The 23,312-nt window shown below is 35.7% G+C and overlaps 1 protein-coding gene across 1 annotated transcript in view; it reads right to left on the reverse strand.

Moving 5' to 3' along the window:
- Positions 1 to 16,866, reverse strand: part of pdzd2 (PDZ domain containing 2) — a 174,593-nt gene extending 157,727 nt beyond the window's left edge. The window contains exon 1 of the mRNA XM_015365188.2: positions 16,058 to 16,866. The gene's annotated coding sequence lies outside the window, so the exon portion shown is untranslated. The remainder of the gene's footprint in view (positions 1 to 16,057) is intronic.
- Positions 16,867 to 23,312: the final 6,446 nt, after the last annotated feature.

The raw sequence follows: 23,312 nt of genomic DNA on the forward strand, positions 1-23,312 counted from the left end.
AGCAGTGGTCTGATTTTGGTTCTCCATACTCTCAACAGGTGTAGTACAGCAGGCTTACTATGCTGTTAGTTAATCATTATCTGGCCTTTGAACCAGAAAGTTACAGCTTCATGGTACATCTCACCAAACTGCAAAGAGTATAATATTGTTTGCTTGGCACACTAAGACAAGACATTAAAATTTGTCTCAGGAAGTCTGAGATTCCAAGCTTTTCCTATGGTATGACATTTTCAAAAGCTTATCTTTAATAATTTGAAGACAAAATATCTGCTCTAGAAGAAAAGAACTGCAATATATGCAGAAAATACTATTCTATGGTAACATTGATTTCTTCAACTGATTTATACCGTATAGAATATTCTTGCATTTCTAATGCACGTACAGTGCTGAGAGAAAGTTTGTGAAGTCTAAAATACATGTATAGTACTTATGGGAACTACAAGTTCTTAACATGATACTCTTGTTTAATGAACAACAGCCTTTTTATACCATGAAAGGCTTATATTTACCTATTCAGTGTGTTTTAAGAAGAAATTATATAGGTACTGTATATGAAATAGAAATAAATAATCGGTGTATGTGTCTAATGAAACGGTCAGAAACCTGTAAGATTGTCCTTCATCTCACAGGTTAGTGGAAACACATCATACAATGATCAAAAGAGATGTCAGAGGAAAGAGAAACTGACACTTATGCTACAGAGTGTGCTCTGTGCCACACCCTTTTTCTGTTCCAAAAAAACATGTGATAACCTCAAACATTTGCAACTTAAAACACATTTTAATCACTAACAGGTGAACGTATTTACAAGTAACTGAATATCAGGCCCCCTCCCAGGCATCCTCTAACGTTAGCCTTTTTTCTAATTGCAGACTGCAGAGCCAACCAGGTGCACACAAGCATCTCAGTGAACCTACAGCAACAGAGTATGAACAAGAGAGCAAAGATTTCTGTTGAAAAGGTTTTCGATTGGAAGACCATTCCACGAGCCTAAATGTTAATTCAGTAAAGAAGTAGGGGGGAACAGGTGAAGACAAAAAAAAAAAGACAAAGGAGATTCACAATGAAACATGTACAACAAGTTCTTATGACTCCTGATTGCCATAAAATAACATTCACAGAAAAGAAGTCTTCCCCATTTTTACTATTTAAAAACACAGACCAAAGATGACGATGATAATAATAATAATGTTAGCTGAAGCACCACTTTGACTTACTTCACTTTGGAGGTTAAATGTAGGCACATTTACTGTTACCTTTAATCCAGACAGAGTTGTGTGCTTCTCGATAAAGTCACTATAATTCACTGTGGAGATATTCATAATCACTAAAAATACTTCCGCCATTAAATAGTTTTAAAACAGCAGCAGCTAATTAAAAGCTTGATGTATGAGGAGGTACACAGTATTTCAAACCAGACTTGTACTGTATTGTGGTCTCTGTACACTTTCTTTTCTATGGTATAAGGCTTTCAGTGCTGTATTAAACTCTGGTTTTCAAGAAATTTGCTTTAAAAAGGATTCCAAACAAGAATTTAAGTGTTCCATACTGTGTTTGCCATTTTTACAATCCTATACCTTATCTGCAAGCAAAATGTTGGGAGTTATGAATGCTTTGCATTAAGATAAGTACAAATTATCCTGTCAGCACTGAAATGAAAGCACTTCTACTGTGTTATGTACTCTAAGGATACAAGAATACATGAACCAAGATTGACACTTGGTTGAATGTTTAGTGACCTTTTTACTTAATATAGTAGCAGAGAGGTATTCCTGAGTATCACTCTAACTATACTGCAGTACATTCTCCCACTCACTGTCAGAGTTTTTGTCACTGAAGACTGATTAAATGACATGTACATTACACTTAAAAAGTAATATTATATGCTTCAAGTACTGTAAAGGAAAGAACAAGACAGCTGCTCCCCAGTGAGTTCCTTAAATAAGGCAGAGCAAAGCAACTTCAAAACCATATCTTGAGATCATTTATTTTTGTTCAAACCTCTTATGGAGTATGCATAAAGCAACGACGCCTTTGCCTCTGGCAAAAGATTCCATGTAAATATCCTCTTTTTTTTCCCAAAGCGTTGGCAGAAACAATGTCCAAAAGCTTTACAAACCTACAAAATAACTCAAGGCAAAACTGCCTTGGCTTACTGTGTCTGAAAAAGGGAAACTGCTTTTCAACTGCTTTTCACATTACTAGAAATTTTATTTTAAAATACTTAATCCTTAAGGTTTGACAAATTCCTTAGATAATACCCAGATTTTACTCACACGTACCATATGTTTTATGAACAATGCATGACATCATATACTTTTGTCCATCACAAGAAGTAACATTTCAATTACAGTAATTATCAGGTCTCCAAAGATTTTTCTGAAGTATGGCATGATAGTTGGGCTACACAGACAGAATTCTTGATTTTGGATAAAATCTTCCATTAACATTAATAATAATAATAATAATAATAATAATAATAAACTTTATTTTATATAGCGCCTTTAAAGGTGGCTTCTCAAAGCGCTTTACAGGATGACAATAACAATAAATAAGAAGACTACAACAATAAATAAGAAAATTTCACAAGACAGGACACAATTATAATTACAACAATACAACAATAACAATAGAGGAGACCGTGGAAGATGGTATTAAGAAGAGCAGAGGGGTGAAGAATGGAACCAGTTAAGTAAAGGCTTTTCTGAAAAGGAGGGTTTTGAGTCTGGATTTGAAGGAGTTTAGAGAAGGTGACTCTCTAATATCCTTGGGCAAGGAGTTCCAGAGCTTGGGGGCATAGCAGGAGAAGGCCCTGTCGCCCATACAATGTAGACGGGCTTGGGGGACAGTAAGGAGGGCAGAATTTGAAGAGCGGAGGTTGCGAGGTGGGGAGTAGGGCGATAAAAGTTCAGACAGGTATTGAGGTGCCAAGCCATGTAAAGCCTTGTAGGTGAGCATGAGGATTTTAAAGTCTACGCGGAATTTGACCGGAAGCCAGTGCAAGGACTCCAGGATAGGAGTAATGTGAACACTTGCACTAGATCTGGTGCAAGTGTTCACATTAATACTAGAACATAAATAATCCCCATCACTGTACAAATGGTTCCTTTTTACAAGACTGCATGCTACACAGAATGTAAATGAATATAAGTACATAGTTCTACCACATACAATATGCAGCATTTCCATAATGGTCCCTTTTTGAGGGAAATTAATAGATTTAGTGTTGCTTTTACATCCCTCGAAACCAAGAAAGGATTGTTTTTACATTTCAAATTGATGAAACCTTCAAGAGAATATATCTCTAACTAAGGCTTTATTAATAATATTCTCCTTACAGTATTAAACATATAGAGTAACATTCACATGTACTAATGCTAAATGCTGATCTATTATATTCTTTTTTACCTCATTCATTTGCACTTCCCACCACTCCTGTGTACCATATACTTTTTAAATTTGAAAAGACCCTAAAAAATACACTTGCAATTAACCCTGGCATTCTGCGCTGACCCACAATGACAGAATTTCATCCGTAAATCTAAAATAAGTCTAATTAAAAAAATATTCCTCGGTCACAGGTTACTTGTTACTTGAGCATTTTGAATAACATAAATACAATAAGGAAGCACTTCTGTGTGGCATCAGTAGAATGCCAAGAGACACTTCTGCATTGCACAAGTGCTGACCCACACAATTTGCACTTACTAACTTGGAGATAATGTGCCAAAAAGTAGTTCTATTAATGTTTCTCAATGCTTCTGTTCAGTTCTTTAGGCAGATGCTTAGTTAAGAAACCTTCAACCATCAACAAACTATTTTGGAAAAACTAAACACAAACTGTAACTGCCCACCTGGAAAAAAATGTTTACTGTATGTTATAATATTAAACATGTATTTCGAAGACCTTTAACCATTAATTCTGTACACTATCCTATAACACTGTCTTACTGTATACACTATTACACTATTTTTAAATTTGAAATGAATCCTTAGGCTAAAGCTAAATTTAATTCTAAAATTAAATATAGCTGTAATTTTGGCCTCAGTCCTAACCCTAACCTAATGCCTAACTCCATGTGATGCCTTGATCCATGTCAAGCCACACATTTTTAATTCTAGCCATAAAAAATGACAGCCAGCAACACGTACAGCTATCACTAAAATGTAGTGAAATTGCTTTTTCACTAGAAATTTCACTAGGAATTAGTGAGCCAATAAAATACTTGATTTCTAATGTTTTGCATTAAGAAGCACCTGGCTTAGAGAATGGAAGGAAACTGACAGAACAATATTATTACTCTACCAGGAATAAAATGCCACACAAATATTATGGGCAAAAATATTGATTATCTTTTGTTAAATCCTAATTCCTCTTTTTTGTGTACATAAAGTGTGGACATTTTGCAAACAAAATGTGGATTAAAAGTCATTAAACAGTTGCGTCTCTCATGCATAATGATTCAAGACGAGCTATTTCATGTTGATGCCCAGAAGGCGTAGTGACTACAGTCTTTAAAAAAGCCATTATAACTATAGATGGAGCTGGTGCTCCTTGTAATATGCTGTATATGCAGTACACCCAGGCCAAAACACTACAGACTCAGAAAAAATAACATGTGCTGCAGTTTTTATTGGATGTACAAGCTTTGGAAACATTTGCAGTGCAGCTCCATCCCACTCTACTAGCAGAATCATTTTTGTGTCTGTTAATAGTGGGACTGAAGTGCACATTCTACCATGCTGTCCATGTTTTCACACATTATAATAATTTTGGCTGATTGTACAAGAATGTATTGTATTATCAGTGCATTTCTGATAAGCTGCCAATATCGGATCTCCCAGGCAACACAGACACTGCATTTGGAAAAAAACTGGCATGTGACTTAAAACATCTAACATATTTTGGAATACATGCATTGAAATACATGATACAGTATATCAACAATGCAGGAGGCAGATGTAATCAGTTGACAATAGCTGATGTAACGGAAGCTTTTTGCTTTTCTTGGCACCATCTTGATTCTTACTTCCTTTTGTTTTTACCTGAAAGTTAGTACCACCATTGAAAATATATTAATTCTTCTGTTAAGGCTATTTTTCTTTTTATGTATGTTTTTGGAATTTGTTCAAAACAATTTGAATTTATAGAAAAAGAAGAGTAAGGTACTACCTCTCCTGCTTCTATGGGACAGGAACTCTGTATTTCAGAAACATTTAATGACTTTTATGGGCATGGTACATTTTGGTGTTGGCTACAGTAGCTGTGGAAAGAAAAGCATTAATACTGCAACCAAACCAAAACCAAAGAAGCTACAAGCTGGGTTTTAACAAAATATTTTAATATGATTTAAATATATACATATTTAAATCTTCCAACTCAAAGTTTGCAAGGTCAAAATAGCTCTCAAACAACAAGCCAAAATAACTGTCAACAGAGCTTCTTTGAAACTAATGAACAAGTCAAAGAGAAGAAAATTCACACAAGTGTCCCAACAATTTAATACATATATTTAAACAGATTGTGGGAGAAATCATTTCAGGAGATTATCATTGGTGGGACCTACTGTGCAGGATTCTTACCTATAACATTGTCATCAGGAAACATGCAGAAATCCTGTAATATTGGGCGGCAAAAATCTTTACAGATTACTTGCTAGAGTCTTTTTAGTTTTCTGTGAATTGAGTCTTGCAAGTTTTCCTGGAAATCTATAATCTGTTAGCACTGCTACCATCTTGTAGCCTGTAGATGTAGATCTCAGAAGGTATGCAAGGGAAGTCCTGGCCAGGTATGAAATGGGAGACTTCTAGGGAAAATCAGCTCACTGTTGCAAATGGTGTTAGTGGAACAACTGGCAGGACTCCTTCCTTTTATGTTTGGTGTTAACCCCAGCATCCTGGCTAAATGCCATAGTGGGCTTACACAGTCTGGTCGCACTAAATCTTCCCTTAACTGAACTGAGCAACTTCTCACTTGTCCACCAGACCTGCTGCATATTGAGGCTCCCCTCCGATTTTTGAAGTGCTTTGGGATCTATCCATCCATCCATTTTCTAAACGCTTCAGTTAAATTCAGGTTGGTGGGTGAGCCTTTCCCAGCAAGTCATGCAAGAACCGTCCTGTACACCCTAGACAGGATGCCAGTCCATTGAAGGGTACTCACACAATCAATTAGTAGATAAGAACCTGGCTGTATACTCTCAGCCAACGGCAGCAGCTATATCACCTGCAACTCACAACTAGCAACCCACTGAATCTTAGCAGGTGTGAGCCTGGTCAGTACCTGGATGTGAGAACACCTGGTTACTGCTGGAGAAATCCAGCAGGAGGTGCTCAGCCTGTGGTCTGTGCGGGTCCTAATGCCCCAGTATAGCGACAGGGACACTGTACTGTAAAATGTAAAATGTAAAAGTGCTATATAAGTGTAAGCAATTATTATTAATGCTGTTGAGGGAATGAATGAACCACACTTCCACAGTTGTAACTGGTTAGTTAGAAATCCATTAAACAGATTATGTAAAATAAATCTTATGCATGAAAAAGCCTATCAAGGCTTATGGAGCTAATCCACTATCTGGGTTTTAAAAATGTACCCTTATCCTTTTACAAAAAGCTTTTCTATTAAGTAGTTGTTCTCCACCCCTTCTTTTATGTCCTGAAAACACCAAACCTTAAACCTGTTACTGAGGGTAGTGTGGAGCATTAGGAATACATCTAAATCGGTGCATTTTGAATATGATATGATTTCACATGCACAGTACAACACACATTAAACATGATATTCTTGTGACTCAACCTCACATTTAAGAACACAGGAAAAATTGCAAACAAGAGAAGGCCTTTTGGCCCATAATAGCTCATTTGATAGTAGCTGATTGATCCAAGTATCTGAACCCAGACATTTCTTCAGAGATGCTAGGATATCAGCTTCAACAACATGGCTTGATGAAGACTCTCACTAGTAAGAATTTGTCTTAAAAATTATAATTAATAACATAAATTAATTAACATTACACTTATATAGAGCTTTTCTGGATACTCCACTCAAAGTGCTTTACAGATAATGGGGACTCCCCTCCACCACCACCAATGTGCAGAATCCATCTGGATGCAAAAGCTTATTTTTATATGTTTAAAACATAATTTTACCTGTAATACAACAATAATAAACATTTTTTCAGCAACTTTGCCCCACAGAAATACATAACACCACATAGTTCACCTTAGTTCACTTCAGTGTCTTCAAATTGTTGCCAAAGGGAAAAAACAGTAACGGAGCTCTCAAGTGTTTTGTTTGATTATTCTGGATCTAAACATTCCATATTTCTAAAAAAATAAAGATGACATTCGCATATTAAACCAGCCCTTTTAAAGAGCTGCTAAAGCTCTTCTAGGAACAGCTTATTCTAAAGGTTTCTCCAAGTGGTTTGTTTTCTTCTGTCTACACAGAAGAATCACAAAAATCGAACAGCTTAATTTAACAAAGCCTGCTGTGTGAAGCATGTACTAACCACAGCAGGAAAATTATACTTCAGTAGGGTCATCTACAATGTATTCGAAAGATGTCTATAATAAAAACACAGAAAAATGGATCTTCATAGATCAAAACCTTTTATTCAAATTTCAGTGTATAAGAATAGCTTTTTCCTTGGTTTTTTTTTTGTAGCTGACTGACATCTAAGGAAGGTTATAATAAGATGAAGCAAATGGGCCCATTTTATGTGTTTGGTTTCCTTATCAAACTGCTTTTTAAATGACTCCACAGAATCATCCTCCACAATTCAGACAGACAATACGTACCAATCACCAACATTTCTATAAGTAAACAAAGGGCCTCTTGTTCTCCAACTAGCAGTTTCACTCATGTAGGTTGTAGTTTTCCCCAGATTAAGTAGTTTGGATTACCTTCACCACTTCCCTTCTGGTTTCTGAATACCTGACAGAAACCTACTGGAGGTCTTTGTGAGCCAGATAAAGAGAGAGATTCTACTCAGTCCACAATACTATTGTATTTGTTTTATTTTTTAAGCACCTTCTGGAGTATCAAAGTATTTTTTGTAATATAGTGCCCACAACCATGAACAACACTGTGGTATAATAACATTGAATTACACAGTTTTAACATTATCTCAGTTGATTTGAATTCAGCACTTTTTATTTCATATCCAAGTATTACAGTGACTTTCATTATCACTTGCCCACATTGCACAACAGATAACTGAGCAAGAATATACTGTACAAATTAATGTCCTTTTCATAGGCTGCCTCTGCCAGTACTTCTCACATTTAATATTTACAGGTGTAAATGCCTTTTTTCACACACATTTTATTTGCTTAATTGCATCTCCAATAATTTCTCGTAGTCGTGATCTGTGCCTTTAAAAGCACACAAGCTTTTCGCAGTGAGTGAAACAAGCTGTGGGTGAAGTAATTTAGCTTGCAGTGGTAGAAGAAAAGTTGGCCACTCTTAATTACTAGCATCAGATACTAAAAAAAGAAGAAAAATAAATATGACTTAAATGTATCTGAGATCCCTAGATACCAGATGGTAATCTTTCACAGAGAACTATGACTCATGCAAACCACTAGTAAGGTTTTTTTTTTAATATGTAATTTAACAGGATTTTGTTTTCACGATGTAATATTATTTTTGGTTGATCAGTTACTGATGCTTAAAACAGCCACCACTAATCTGCATCCAATCCCCAGTTAAAGAACACAACCAAAACAAAACAATTTGCAATATTTAAATCAACACGACTTTCCAGATAATTGACAGTTTGCTGCATTCAGCTCAATTTATGATTGTTGAATAAAAAATAGGAGCATAGATGCAGCTCAGCAAATGGAATAAATAACAGTTTCACCTAGAACTGGGAACATCAACTGACCTGGATGCTTGTTTTTTTTTAAATCATGTTTACACTGTTAGAAATGGAAAACAAAATAACAGCCTAAACCATAAAACTGAAAATCTTTACAAGGACATGTCTGTAGGACACTTACAGCAAGGTGCAATTTCAACTATTTTTCAAGGACCCACCTTCTTATTCTCTGCATTCTTGCTATGTTATTGTATTGTTAATTTCCTTAGTTTTAACACAACAACCCATGCCAACAACATCTTATATGAAAATGTCTTTCATTGAACTCAGAACTGCTCAGTCCCTACCACCTTTCAGTATTACCTCAAGACTCATCTGTTTAAACAGTAACAAGTAATAGGTTTGGTAATAAGGTAATAAGAGAGAAAACACAATGTTTCGGCTGTGAAGTCCTGAAGAAGGCTTCATAGCCGAAACATTGTGTTTTCTCTCTTCTCTTTTCAGCATGGAATAAACCTATTAATTGTTCCGTTGCAGACTATGCAAGCTCACGCAGCTACCCACCTGAACTGTTTAAACAGCATCTGTATCTCACACTGTCATGAACGTTTACCACCAACAGATATACAGTAGCTCTCTCCCCAACAGCAACCTTCTTTACTATAATCAATAATTGCTGTGCAGATATTGTTTACTGCTCTATAGACATTGATTTCACACTGCTCTGCACTTCTAGCACTGTTCTCAGTTTTGTGTTTGTGTTCCTTTTTTACTGTTTATACTGTTTTTTAACTTTTTACTGTTTATAAATATCTTTGTTTGCATTCATTTAATGTATATTTCATACAACATCGTGGATAAAGGTGTCTGCTAAGCAAATAATAATTAGGTTAAAAGCTCACCATGAAACTTTAATCTCTTCTCTCACTTTGTTTTATTTTTTCCAATTACTAAACATTAAAAATACTTGAAAATAATATTTGAAAACAGGTTGCAACAGAATTCTGACCATTTTATTTACTGTAGTGAAAATTCCAGACACAAAGGAGATACGTTTGAATTTTGAGTCCAAACACCAGTCAAATGAAGATAGATAAGACTTTATTGATCCCGAATTGATTAATTGATGGTTTGAAAAGCTTAATTGATCAAGAAATCAGTTGGAATGAAAACCAGAAGACACAGGGATTACTCCAGACCAGGACTGTGAAATACTGCCCTGAGGATTTCTATCTTGGTCTCAAGCTAAGTTTGAAAAGAGTTCAACATATAACAACATACAACGTTGTCCTTATTATGGCATTAATAATAGATTTTGAAATCATTTGTATCCTTTTTAGCACCTCTGCTCATGTTTTAGGTACACGTGCAAGTGAGAAAAACTGAATAAAGTACACATGAGGGAAAAGGGTGACAAATGTTGAAATGGGATGAATCAAATTTTAATGCAGTTGAAGTGAGAACTCATTTGCAACTCTAACTGCGCTAAACCGAAAACTAAACCCAATCACCCATGACAATTTATGAGATAAGAAACCAAACTTTAGAACAAATTATACTGAAAAACAAATGTTAATAATAATTAAAATTGTTTTTCGGAAAAAAATATGTTACTTTTGAGAAACTCAATGCAAGAGAGAGCTAAAAAACTTTGGCAGACTAGTTTGAAAAAAAAAAAGGATAGTAAGCTTGTCACATGTCAATGAGGTGTCACGGACGTCCAAAGGGACTAACCGTGGGGAGCAGGAGAGCGGAAAAAGACCCATATGCGTAGCGGTGAGATGGGAAAAAGGCCCGGGCTCATTAGTGCAAAGAGTTCAGGAATGCCGTATAGAAACCTATGCCCTCAGGGAGCGGACGTGGGGCGCCCTGGTGCTAGGCGGGTCTCAGGACATCCGAACATCAATGCTGAGCCAGGACAGAGTGCAAGACCTGGAAATATATCGCCCAAGGGAAAGAGAGGGACAGGAAGGACAGCAGACCAGAATCTAGGGAGGACAGAGAAGGAGCGCCCTCTGGCTGCAGAGGGTGTGACATGAGGCACATGAAAAGGCAACTTAATATTGTCCCTCTAGCATTTTATGGTTAGAATTTTGGAAAACCAGATGAAACAAGAAGGATTCTCCTTTTAAACAGCACTGGCAAGTAAATTAAGGGCAGTGAAACCATCCCTTTGTTATTTTTAAGGGTAAAGTGCTTGTACATGAACTTTCATAATTATTGCAAGCTTTTTCTTATTTCCCCACATTGAACTCTGATCTTGAAATTGATAGGGACAAACTTTTTACAAAACAGATTTTTGGAGGACAATTTGTTTTACAGGAATACTCTTCTGAATATGTCTTTAACTTCCTTCAATCTCTCTTCATAACTCATGTCCTTGAGCAGTGGGATCAGTCAGTTTTATTGTGCTCTCTAAGGCATCTATACTTTTTATGACATGGAGCCCACAACTGCATGTAGAATTCCAGATGTGCTGTAGACATGGTATTGTATAGATTCAAAATAACATCTCTGGACTTTGATTCAGAAGTATTCTTTTTGTCTTTTTATCACTCCTGCCTATTGCATGGGTACTACATGGGTACAATGATGATCTTTTTCTCCGATGTGCACTTTCCAGTTTCAGTGACCCCAAAGACTCCTGCTTCAAGGGAATCAGGCAAAGCTAGCTTAAAACATAAATAAGCTAAAGTGAATACCCATATTTGTATTTTTTATTTTAACAACACCCAATACATTACATTTTCCCTTGCAAACGCATTTACTTAAAAAATAAGACCTCTTGCCTGGAAAATCTGTCTTAATCTAAGCCAGTTCCATGTTTTGTAAATGACAGAACATCTGTTTCTCATTAAACGCAAACAATAATTCACAGATTTAAAAGCATGCATCATTTTAATATTTCATTTATATTTTAATCAAATCTGAGACCAATTAATATGAAAACATTTTAGTATTTAGTATTTTCAGTGCTAAATGGGTTTTGTATTCTGTGAAGCAGTTCTCAAATAAATAGAACCCTAATTTCAAGGCACGTGTCCCCAATGTGTATTCAGGAAATTTCAAAAGTTAATTAGTGAAAGACTAATTCGTTAGTCTACTCTACACCTATACCTAGTCTACCGCCCTTTTCAAAAGAACTGTACATACAGTAGCTGTTCTCAAAACCACAGTGGGCAAAGACCTTATGAATCTACCTGTCTGGTCTGCTGGTTTGTGTTCCATTTGTATCATAGGAAAGTATTGCTCTCCAAGTTCCTATGTAATACAAAAATGGGGTTTCACGCTTTCACATTTTAAATGCCTTTCACAACAATCTTGGAGCAAAAACAATATCTGACGCACAGTATTTAAAATGTCACTTCTAAAAACATCAGCAACATGAAGAAGACACAAATACTATAGTTTATTTTAAGGGGTAAGGTTTTCAGAACTGTGTTCTTAATACTTTCAGATAAGCACCAATACAAGAACACTTGAAGAGAGGGAGAAAATGGTAATAACAGGATTTGACAATGGATTTCTCTGGCTGCTTTTAAATGCCAGAGGACAAACATGGGAACAATGTCAAACGCACACACTGCTTCAGAACTGCCAGTACCATTTACACTTTCAGAGAAATGTACTCATGTTTTGAGCACAGTCTCTTTTTGCATTGTAAGAATAATAAGAAAACATCATGGTTTCTTCCTTATGCTGCTAATATATATTTTTAGACTTCTTTCCTAAAACAGACAGACATTTAAGCCTTGCTATCTATTCCACTGATGCAGCACAGGCTTAAATAATTGCTAAAATTATCTATAGCACTTTGCATTTCTATTTATACAGCAGACATATCCTCTATGTTCAAATACTAGACAGATGTGGTGCATTCAATACAGTTCATGTTAGTGACATAGCACAACACAGAGGCAGCTTTCCTTTAACATTCAACCACTGTTGAATCAGACTATGATAACGGGCAGTAATGACGACAGACATTACAGGGACAACCTTTGAGAATAGCCTAGAATATTTGTAATCATAATAACACATACTTGATTTGAAAAGTTGAAATTGTAATTGAAAAGTTGAAAGTAATGTTCTGCTGTAAAAACATTCACAGTGGTTCCACTTTCCTTTTAATTTCAGTCGATGAATTCTCAGTCATGTGATATTAAGCTTCCATCAGGTGATTAATTGGTATCCAGCAATGCAAACTCAGATGTGTGGTACCATTCCACTTTCAGGAAAATACACCACAAGACTGCTTAATCTCTTATTCGTGTATTTGAAAATATCAGAGAGACAAGCTAGTAAAGTTAGCTTAAAAAGCTTAAAAAGGTATGACAAAAGCATATTATTTCTGAAGCTGTTAATGTAAGACCGTTTGAACAAATATGTGGCATCAATATAATAGTTTGATTAAAAAAGAAGAAAAGTACCGAAGGAGGCAACACTAAGCTAAACTACTCTCTGTAGTTTTAGTTCAGAAATGATTAAACTGTTACAAATATTCATCTCAATTGGACTGAAAGTGACAAAAGTGTTGTCTCAGTAAATGTGGAAAAGGCTGATGCTGTCTGCAGATGCACAAACATTTCTGCTGAAACAGTAACATGTTCAACACAAATGCAATTTTTTCAACCCAAGGGATCTCAAAGCTTTTTGCATACAGAAGGCAATACACTTCAACCTGGGTGATGCATAGCAGCCAGTAAATTAAGATTAAATACAGCCTTCATAAGCATCTGTTTAGTACACATTTACTGTTATAGCTTTTCATCACTTGTATGTACAGTATTTAATTAAAGGAAGCATGGTGGCACAGTAGTTAACAGTTCTACATATTTATGTACATGTATGTAGAGTACTCTGCAGAATTTTGAGTTAGTTTTATTCTTAGAAATACAGTATATTACTGAAACAACACCAGAACGGGCAGCATGATGGCACTGTGGTCAGCATTGTGGTCTTGCAGTGCTGGAGCCCTGGGTTCAATACAGGACCTGGGGTGCTATCTATGTGGAGTTTGCATGTTCCAGTCCAGTCCAAAACATACTGGTACAGTAGGTTGTCTTCTGAGAAAACTGGTGCTGGTGTGAGCTCTTATGTGTTATTGTCTGTCTGCCCTGCAATGGACTGGTGTCCTGTCCAGGGTGTACCCTGCCTTGTACCCTCTGCTCGCCTGTATGGGCTCCGGCTCCCCTGAGACCCTGAATTGGAAGAAGCAGTTAGAATATGGATGGATATAACAAGTCCATAGTAGGATGTCCAGATTTTGTGGGACTTCCTCACCTTTTGCATAATATTAAAGTGCAGAGAGATAAGACCAGTACATAATAATAGTAAACTCTGAGTAAGACATTTTATTAAAGATGCGTGTTTAAAGTCTTTCCAGGTTTTTAAAAATATAAGAAATGTAAAAGTATTTATCTATCCTTAATAGACCATATAAATACAAACTATACTATCATGCTCACAGTAATTTCAGACCTCCTCTCAATTCTGATCTAATATATATATAATAGATAAGATTACTTTACAGTATGTTTTTTCAATTATTTACCCCTTTAAGGAACAAGCAGTTGGGGATGAATTTATGCTTATGTTTTATATAATTATACTAATTGGGAATGTATTTTAGTGGTTTGGACACATTTTAGAGTTCTATTGTTAAAAAGAGTATGTAATATAAACATACAAGGTTTAAGCATTATCTAACAGTTGTCAAGTAAACTAATCAATTATGATGTTCCAGTATGACCCTACCATGACTCATCTTTGATTTTCCAACTGTACCAACCTCATCCTCAAGGCTCTGGTGTTGACTTAGGCCCTGTAGGGACAGATATTTAATTTGATCTGTTTGGGCCAAAAGCATGTTGAAGGGTAAAGGAAATGATGGAAGTGAGCTGTCTAGCTCTTAACATTTGTCATTTAATTTACAGTCTCATGCTAGCAAAAGCTGAAAAGTCTTCTCCGCCCAGTAAAGTATCCATGTGTCAAGTTTTTCCATTGGTACACTGGAAATCTGGAGCAGAATAACAAACTTCTTTTGGTACTGAGGGACTTAACCTATCCACTACCACAGTAGTGAAATACTTAATGCGTTTTCCTCAGCATTGCAGAGCCAATTCTATCATATCATAGTCCTATCATATCCCAAAAGAAGTGTGTTGGTCGAGGTGTTAGCAAATCTAATATAATATTACGTTTAGGTCCTACTTAAATAAGCAACGTACTTCTCACTGGATGTAGTACTTCAAAGAAAAGACTCGAAATACATGTACAGCACAACCGTCCACAGTTCACCATTCATTTTAACTTTATATTAATGGATTTAGGATGGGAAACGAAACGCGCCTCAACACTGTTAGTGGTCCATATAACTGGAGAATTGTGCTCGTATCTATTTGCATTCACAGTTTTCCACAAAACGAAAGCATGAAAATTCAGTTAACTGTCTAAGTGTCAAAAAATGGTTTTGAACAGTCTTTTCGAAACCGATCTAAAAAAAGAAAATGTTGAATGTTACCCAGTACCGAGAAAATGGAAAGAAATGCCACCTCTTCAGTGTGTCATAACCATATGGAGTTCACAGGATATATTAAAACGTTTTTCCAATAAACTTTTCTGGAGCTGTGATCTAATGCAATTGGTTTATGACTGCGTGAGGGGGTATTTTCTAACAAAAAACGAGGACTATTTAGAATTATTAGACAGCTGGTAAAATTGATTCAAAGGAAAGGAGTTGCTATTGAAAATGTTTTAAATAGTCGGAAGCACCACCTAAAGCCGCAATGGTTTTGATATTTTAAGCTCAGAATCTGAACTGTTAAATTATCATCTGTACATCTGTCACCAATTACCACCCAAACGGTAGTCTCAACTGCTTACGTTTATACAGTACATGTTGTTACATTGTTAAACAAAGATCGAACGCTCGAACAATGAATGCTACTCTTATCTCGAACTTTGTTTAAAATGTCAAATACCCCGAATACTACAAGAATATTATTCTGTATGTAATATGGGATTTCAACTTAATCTGAACAAATCATTCTGTTTAATTCTACTTTGATGTAGGAAATTAGCAGTCTCCTTTCTTGGATGTCCCTTACCGAAACAAAACTACGCCAGACCTTCTACAGAAATTTGATATTTCTATAGAAACATTTAGGTTATTGTTTTCTAAAGGATCTAGTATATATAATTTGCTAGTATTTTAAGAGTAGCTGACTTACCTTTAGCATGTGCTGGATGCTATTTGTATTTTCCCCATTGATAATCTGGGTCGACAAAGCAGACCACCTAGTCATCAGGGTTATATATTACTGCATCATTTCTATATTCCATTCGGAAATGATTTATTCCTTCTATGTAGACGTTCCCTGACATCCCCCGAAGCAATCCAGGACGATAATCCACTGTGGCTGCTAAATTATTTTCTTTTCAAGAAAAGTTGTTTCCCAGGTTCAGGACAGTTTTGTATTATTAAATTGACATGCTTCTTTGTTCTCTCCGATGAATAATAATGTGAAGATCTGAACAAAACATTCCTGGAAAGGGTTTTGTGTGTTTTTGCACACAAATTATATACATATCATTGTATGTACAGTACATTTTCCCCACTTCATTGAAACTAAAGCACTGAGATCAAACAATGCGATTGATACAGAGATAGGATAATTATCCCCAGAAGTACTTTATTTCAGGGTTTGAATAAAGAACTGTTGCTTCCTTCACTTTCTAAATTCTTACTCTGCTATTTAACTTTAAAATGTAAAAGAAATATCGAGTGGAAAAACACATGCCCACTACTTTTCTGATCAAAAAACTAATTTTACGGTGCAAGAATGAACAAACTACTGCCCTTCAAGAGGTTTAAATCTTCTATTTCGAGATTCAGACCAATCGCTAATCACCTGGACACTATGGCTTGAATTTCAGTACTTTGCTTCCAAGTGCGGCTTCGTTAGAGAAGAAAAACGGGGGGAAAAACTCCGAATCTAGTCATTTTCAAAGAAGCTCTTCTATTCCTGACAGAAGTTAGGCGCACCAGTTTTCCTCTTCTAAATCTAGCAGCGCTGTTAGATTTGGGAGGAGTCTTCACTTTTGATTTATGACAATTGTGACCAATCGGCAATCGATATTAAAAAGAAGGCAGTGATGATACAAGTCCTCAAAGCCAATAGGATGTGAGAAAAAAGAAAAAAACACACAAGAAAGTTAACATTATAAAATGTTGTAGCTGAATATAATGAGAGTTGTGTTATAGAGGGCTTAGTGTTTTATTCACCCTGATTTAAACATCAGGAATGTATCTGATTAACTTCGCAGTTGTTGTATTCTAGTACAAGTGGCAGATGCGTTTGTGCTTGATTGAGAATCCAGCGTCTCAAAGCTGTTCGAGATTTTGAATTAAAGCTCTGAATCGTAGGGATATTGTTATACAAACAATATACAGTATGTCTCTCACAAACGTTATTATTGGAAGCCAAATGTCTGAGTGCAAATCATCAATCAAAAGTTGTTTTCATGTGAACACGGGGTTCCGATATAGATTCCGAATAAGCATAATCTTTTGAATATTTCCGGATGAATGGAAGAAAGAGTATATGTACAGTACATGAATGTAGTATGCTATCAATTAATAACAAATCATCCCTGATGTACACTGCATTCTTAAGGCTTTATAAAAGTGCTTTTTGGAATTTATCCTTGTATTTTGGTTTTTGAGATCGCATCTTTTTTCAGTGTGTTAGTAAGCTGAACGAAGGTGAACCTTTCAGAAGCAGTCTTGATCTGAGGAGAGGGCTCAAAACGCTGAACAGGGAAACCCCAGGAATGCTGCAGGAGAGCTACGCAGACATCTGAACGCAGTGCCTAAGAGGCAGAAAGAGTGTAGCCATACAGTATACAGTAGTTGTTCAATATACACGATGCTGTGCAAAGCATTAGATATTTTTGACATTTTTTGCACTGTTCTGCTCTTTTCAGTCAAATTTTCAGGAGCACGGTATCTACTGAAATTATGAAATGGAAGTTCTACTGAAATCTTTGCCATTCTGTTTGAAGTGAACAGTTAAAACAATGAACATTTTGAAAAGGTCTGCATCTACATACGTTGTATTAGCTGCACATGCATACTTTGAATTGTTGGGATCCCGTTTATGAAGATTACAATCTGCAGGTAAAATTGTTTAATGATAAGATGTTTTTTCTTAGCTTTGCTAAACATTCAATGGATATCAGAAACTACTGGTGGAAGCTTTGAGTAATTTATAGTCATACATATACTGTTTTATTACTGATTGCACTGTATCTATCTGGTTAAAGTATGTAGATATCTATAGTATCTCTAAGATACTTTTGCATAGCACTTCTATACAATATATACAGATGCATTCATGCATATCCCAAATAAAAAAGCAATATAAAGTTTAATGTTTCTTGCTTAAAACAATTCTAAAAATTCTGTTAGTAGCTTTGTACAGATGAAAACCTTACTTCCATCACACCCCTCAATTAGTATTTTGTAAATCTTCCTTTGGCATAGATTACACTGAGAAGATGCCTCCTGCTATGACGTTCTGGCACTCCTGAGGGAGGATTTTTGAATCCTAGAGGCAGGATTCCTCGAGATCCTTGGTTTCCATTTGTGAACTGCCTTCTTGAGTTCGAACCACACATGTTGAATCGGATTAAGTCTATATGTGTATATGGTACAGGCACCCTAAGAACTAAACACACTCTAATACCATCTGTTTAATTTGGATCTGCTGGCATGATTCACTTAGCAACAATATTGACAGCATTTAAAGGCAATGTACTTAATTTTTTGAGGATTTATTATAGGAGTTATTAAGATATTACATTTTATTTACATATAATAAAGATATAGTTCAGTATATATAATCTGAAATGAATTAAAAACAAAAGGAAAAAAGACCAAAAAATCAATTAATTCCAGCTAGTTTTATATAATTATCGAATTCTTACAATTTAAAATTGTATACTGTAATAATATACAGGAAGAAATTCGTTTTGTATGGAATGTTACAAGCTAAACCTTGTTTATGTAGAACCAGGCACATTTGCTATGACATTTACAGCATAAATCCAAAATTTGGTCAATTCGGAGGTAATCTCATTCACATTTTTTGCCAAATCAAGATTTTAAGTTTCTGGAATTAAGTAATTAAGATACTAGTTTATGGTCCACACCATTTAACCCCCCAAAATGATTTTAAAAGTGACTTTTCTGATTATAAACAGATGTCTATTCAATTAAAGCTCATTTTTATGTTTTTAGTTGTAGCAGAAACAATTCTTTTGGTAAATTGGAAATATATGGATTCTGCTTTGTCCTCCTTTCAGATTAAGACAATATTGGATAATCTTTGGCAATATCCAGATGCAAAATGGAAGGTAAACTGAATTTGCAGTATGCATACTGGATTATATGATGGATGTTGTGGCCTCTTCAGATAAATCCCAGGAAGAATTTAAGAAATCTGCTTAGACAATGCTGTTTTTCATTCATATACAGTATACTGTATAAGCCTTTTATGTACCTCATTTTAAGTCAAACTGGACTATGCAATACGGTGACAAGGACAGTTTCTTTCAACATTTAAAGTGTTTTATATGAGTTTATTCATATCATCTTGAATGTGTTCCTGCAGGCAGGTGAAAACCAATGCTTGGGCAAGATTTGTTTTATTATACTGTAGTACTACAGTATAATTAGGAGTTTAATTATATGTACGCTCTTTTTCAATGACATAATATTTTATAATCCACTGTTGGTTAGCGCAAGGGAAGCCATGCAGTCATAAGTGATGTTCAAACTGAAAAAAATGAATGGAAGTTGATGTTGAAAATGCCAGAGCATACTTTTCTATACTTTGCAAGTTTCTGCAAAGGAAAATGGAGGAGAAATATTAAGATCATTGGATAAAACTTACCATCTGATGTGAAACTAATACTGGATATCATACTGAACCACATAGGATTCATTCATTGATCAAAAGCTGATGAACAACTAAGTACATGTTGCAAACAAGTATGGGCCAGTTGTTCAGAAAGACTGAACTCATTAATACTATGGATCTCTGAGTAATGTCAGCCTTAGAAAAATATAGTTGGAAAAATGCTGTTTGGGTTTTAAATATTACCTTGTATGCACTTGGAACATGTTCATATAGCCATACCAGGAAGAAATCATTAATTCATTTTTTTTTTATTTTCCTCAAATATTGTATAGTATACTTTTAACAAATAAGTGTCTCACCTCAGAAAGTTCTACTTTTGAAAATGATATTTAACAAATCAGGTTGAAACAATCAATTGAATTTTGTCAAAAAGAGAAGCAACAGTTAACATTTCTGCCACATCATAAGGCACTGGAAGGTTATGGATGTTTCATGCGAACGTTTTACTTTGTTTCCATGGCAACCTGCTCTTCCAGATAAGACCAGACATGCTATCTACTTAGTGCAGCATAACCTATGCAAATTTATGAGACAAATATGAAACATGAAATCCATGTACTGCTGTTTTCTGTTTATAATTAACTGAAACATAATACCTGTGCTTATGGATAATGTAGGAAAGTCTCTTCTGTTAACCCAGCAATAAATGGGGTTCTCCATTTATCCCCAGATAACAGCTTTGAAGGTTTCTGGATTTATCTGTTTCTTTAAGACATTTGGCTATAAACTGTGGAGCCAGCATTTGATAGTATTTGATTCTAAGAAGATGTAGCAAATGTTGCTTCAATGATACTGGTTATACAATTGTCATGCACTCACATTTGTTTGAGTCCCAGTTACTCCTAGGACTGAATCCACATTATCTCAAAGATTATTGTGCTAGTGATTTGTGGATGCAGACCTACATAGTAAAAAATGCTAAGGTAACATACAGTACATCCGTGGATACATGTTCATTAATCACTAGTGTTCATTTGAGCTGTTCCCTTGCATATCTATTATGCAATGTGCTGGTGCAAAATGGTTGTGCCTTTTCTCCCAGCTGCAAATGCAAATTATTTTGGGCAATTATTTTTGCAAATGATGGAGAACCTTATGATTAATGAAAAGCTCCTCTTTGTAACTGATCCTTCAGATACTTCTTCACAATTGTTCTTGTAAAGAGTGTTATAGTCTCTCTATCTTTAATGGTGCAACATAATGGTCCTACATAATTAGCACCTGGCCAAGTCCAATTAACAGTGAAGCATGTCATTTCTTGTGATTTCTTCTTTCTACTAAAGTAGTGATATTGAGAACTGACAGTTTTGAAAAAGCTTTGCTCATGCTTTTTTGTCAATCATCAGTGAGATTTCAAACGTTAGAATTAATTAATAAAGTTAAGTAGGCTAAACACTACTGTTTCTGTACAACATATAACAATTTAAATACGCAATACATATAATTATTCCGTATTTTAAACTCAAAGAGAAATCTTTTGTGATATTCTGAAGTCAGTGATATGGTAGTTAATGACTAATTTGTTAACTAAACCCATTACAATGTGTAAATAGCAGTATAATAGTTAGATATCACAGGGATTTATGTTGTTAATCCCACAACTAGAAATAGACATATTCATGAACTTTAAACCCCTTCTCAGGTTTTACTAAACAATATACTCATCCATCCATCCATTTTCTAACCATTTCATATAATTCAGGGTCGAGGGGGAGCCAGAGCCTATCCCATCAAGCAATGGGCACAAGGCTGGATACACCCTAGACAGGACAGATAGGATCATCAGCCACTTAATTTTTACCAAATGTTTCTAATTACACTGAAAGACTACTGCCATCTGTACTCTTCATTAGATTTGCTTCAGCTGATCTGGTCTGTTTGTTTGGCCTTGTCCCATAACCTTGTCCACAGTGGCACAGTGTTTAGTTAGCATTGCTGTCTCACAGGGTCCCTGTGTTCAATTCCAGATGTGGGGTGCTAATTGTATGAAGGTTGCATGTTCTCCCTGTGTTCATTTGGGTTTTCTCTGGTTACCGTGGTTTCTCTAAACATATTGGTAGGTTAATAGGCTTCTGGGAGAAATGGCCCTAGTGTCACGATCGCAAATCTGCATGAAGCCTGTGGCTGACTGAGTTCACCAAACCCTTTGAGTAATCATTTGAAATGCTTTTCTGCAGCCACTCAAATACATTTACAGTAAATCTGTAGTGTGAATTGGCCAGTTTAAGATTTTCCACTTTTGTCTCCTGGTGAATTCCTTAATTGTATTGACCATATGTTTTGGGTCAATGTCATGCTTCATGGACAGGCTGCACCCAATCACTATTAGTGCATCTAAAAATGTTTTTATGAACTTCAGAATCATTCTACTGCTGCCAAAATTAGGAACATCATCTATAAATATGAGTGAGTCGGTTCCAGAGGTGGCCACGCATGCCCAGGACATGATATTAGCTCCATCATACTTCACAGCTGAGTTCATGTTTTTTGGTTCTTTCTCCTTTTTGTCACTGTGATAGAGGTTTATTTTGATCTCTTTCATCCATAAAACATTGTGTCAAGCTCTCCTGGATCTTTCTTGTACTAATCTGTTTTGTCCTCGGTGCCAGTCGAGGTTCATATCCTTGTAATTCTGCAGTCTCAGTCTACTGCTGACTGTCGATTTTTATACCTTCACCCCATGCACTCTAGAGGTTGTTGGCAATATCACTGACAGTTGTTTTAGAGTTTTCTTTGACAAATATGATATCTGTTCTGTCATCAACTGCAGATGTTTTTTGTGGCTTACCCAGACGTGGTTGAGTGGTAACTATACATGTGGTTCCTTTCTTCAGTATATTCATATTGTTGTTTGTTTTGCCCAACTGCTGTGCTACAGTATAGTTTTGAATTAATTTTTCGTTTCAGCTTCATTACAACCTGTTTTACTTAAAGTTCTTTGGTTTTTATTTTGAGAATTCTAAAGCCTGAAAGCAAGACAGGTTTTTTGCATGTCACCACTCTCTTGTGTGACAGGGATTTTAGGCATGGTCTTAGGGAAAACTGATGCAAAAAAGACAAGCATGAAGTATTCTATTCTTTAAGTGCGAGGAAAGCTAAAAAATAAACAGAATCCTAGCTCTCTATGAGCTATTTCTTCTATGAATGTTTCTTTCTAAATCCACACAAGTCCAGCTAAGCTCCTTACCAGCTTCATAATCAAAATCTCTCAATTCCAAAGAAACCTCACAACACCATGTCCCCGAGCTGTTCTATTGGTCACTTCTTTCCTTGCTCCTTTTTTTGCTCTGGTGCTACAAATAAGAGAAGCTCTAATAGCTTCCTAGGTAGCAGAGCTCAGCAGTCACTGGTACTGGCCTCTTCGTCCTGCTTTTTATAATGAATCAAATATTCAAAATCCCCAAAGAACAGTGAACCTCTTCAGAATGAAGCCACTGGGAAGAGCATTTAAAACCAAGAACAGTTAGCAATTCTTACCCAAAGAGCTGTGGAAGTTTGGAAC

This window comes from Lepisosteus oculatus, chromosome 3 (assembly GCF_040954835.1).
Source record: "Lepisosteus oculatus isolate fLepOcu1 chromosome 3, fLepOcu1.hap2, whole genome shotgun sequence".
Lineage (NCBI taxonomy): Eukaryota > Metazoa > Chordata > Actinopteri > Semionotiformes > Lepisosteidae > Lepisosteus > Lepisosteus oculatus.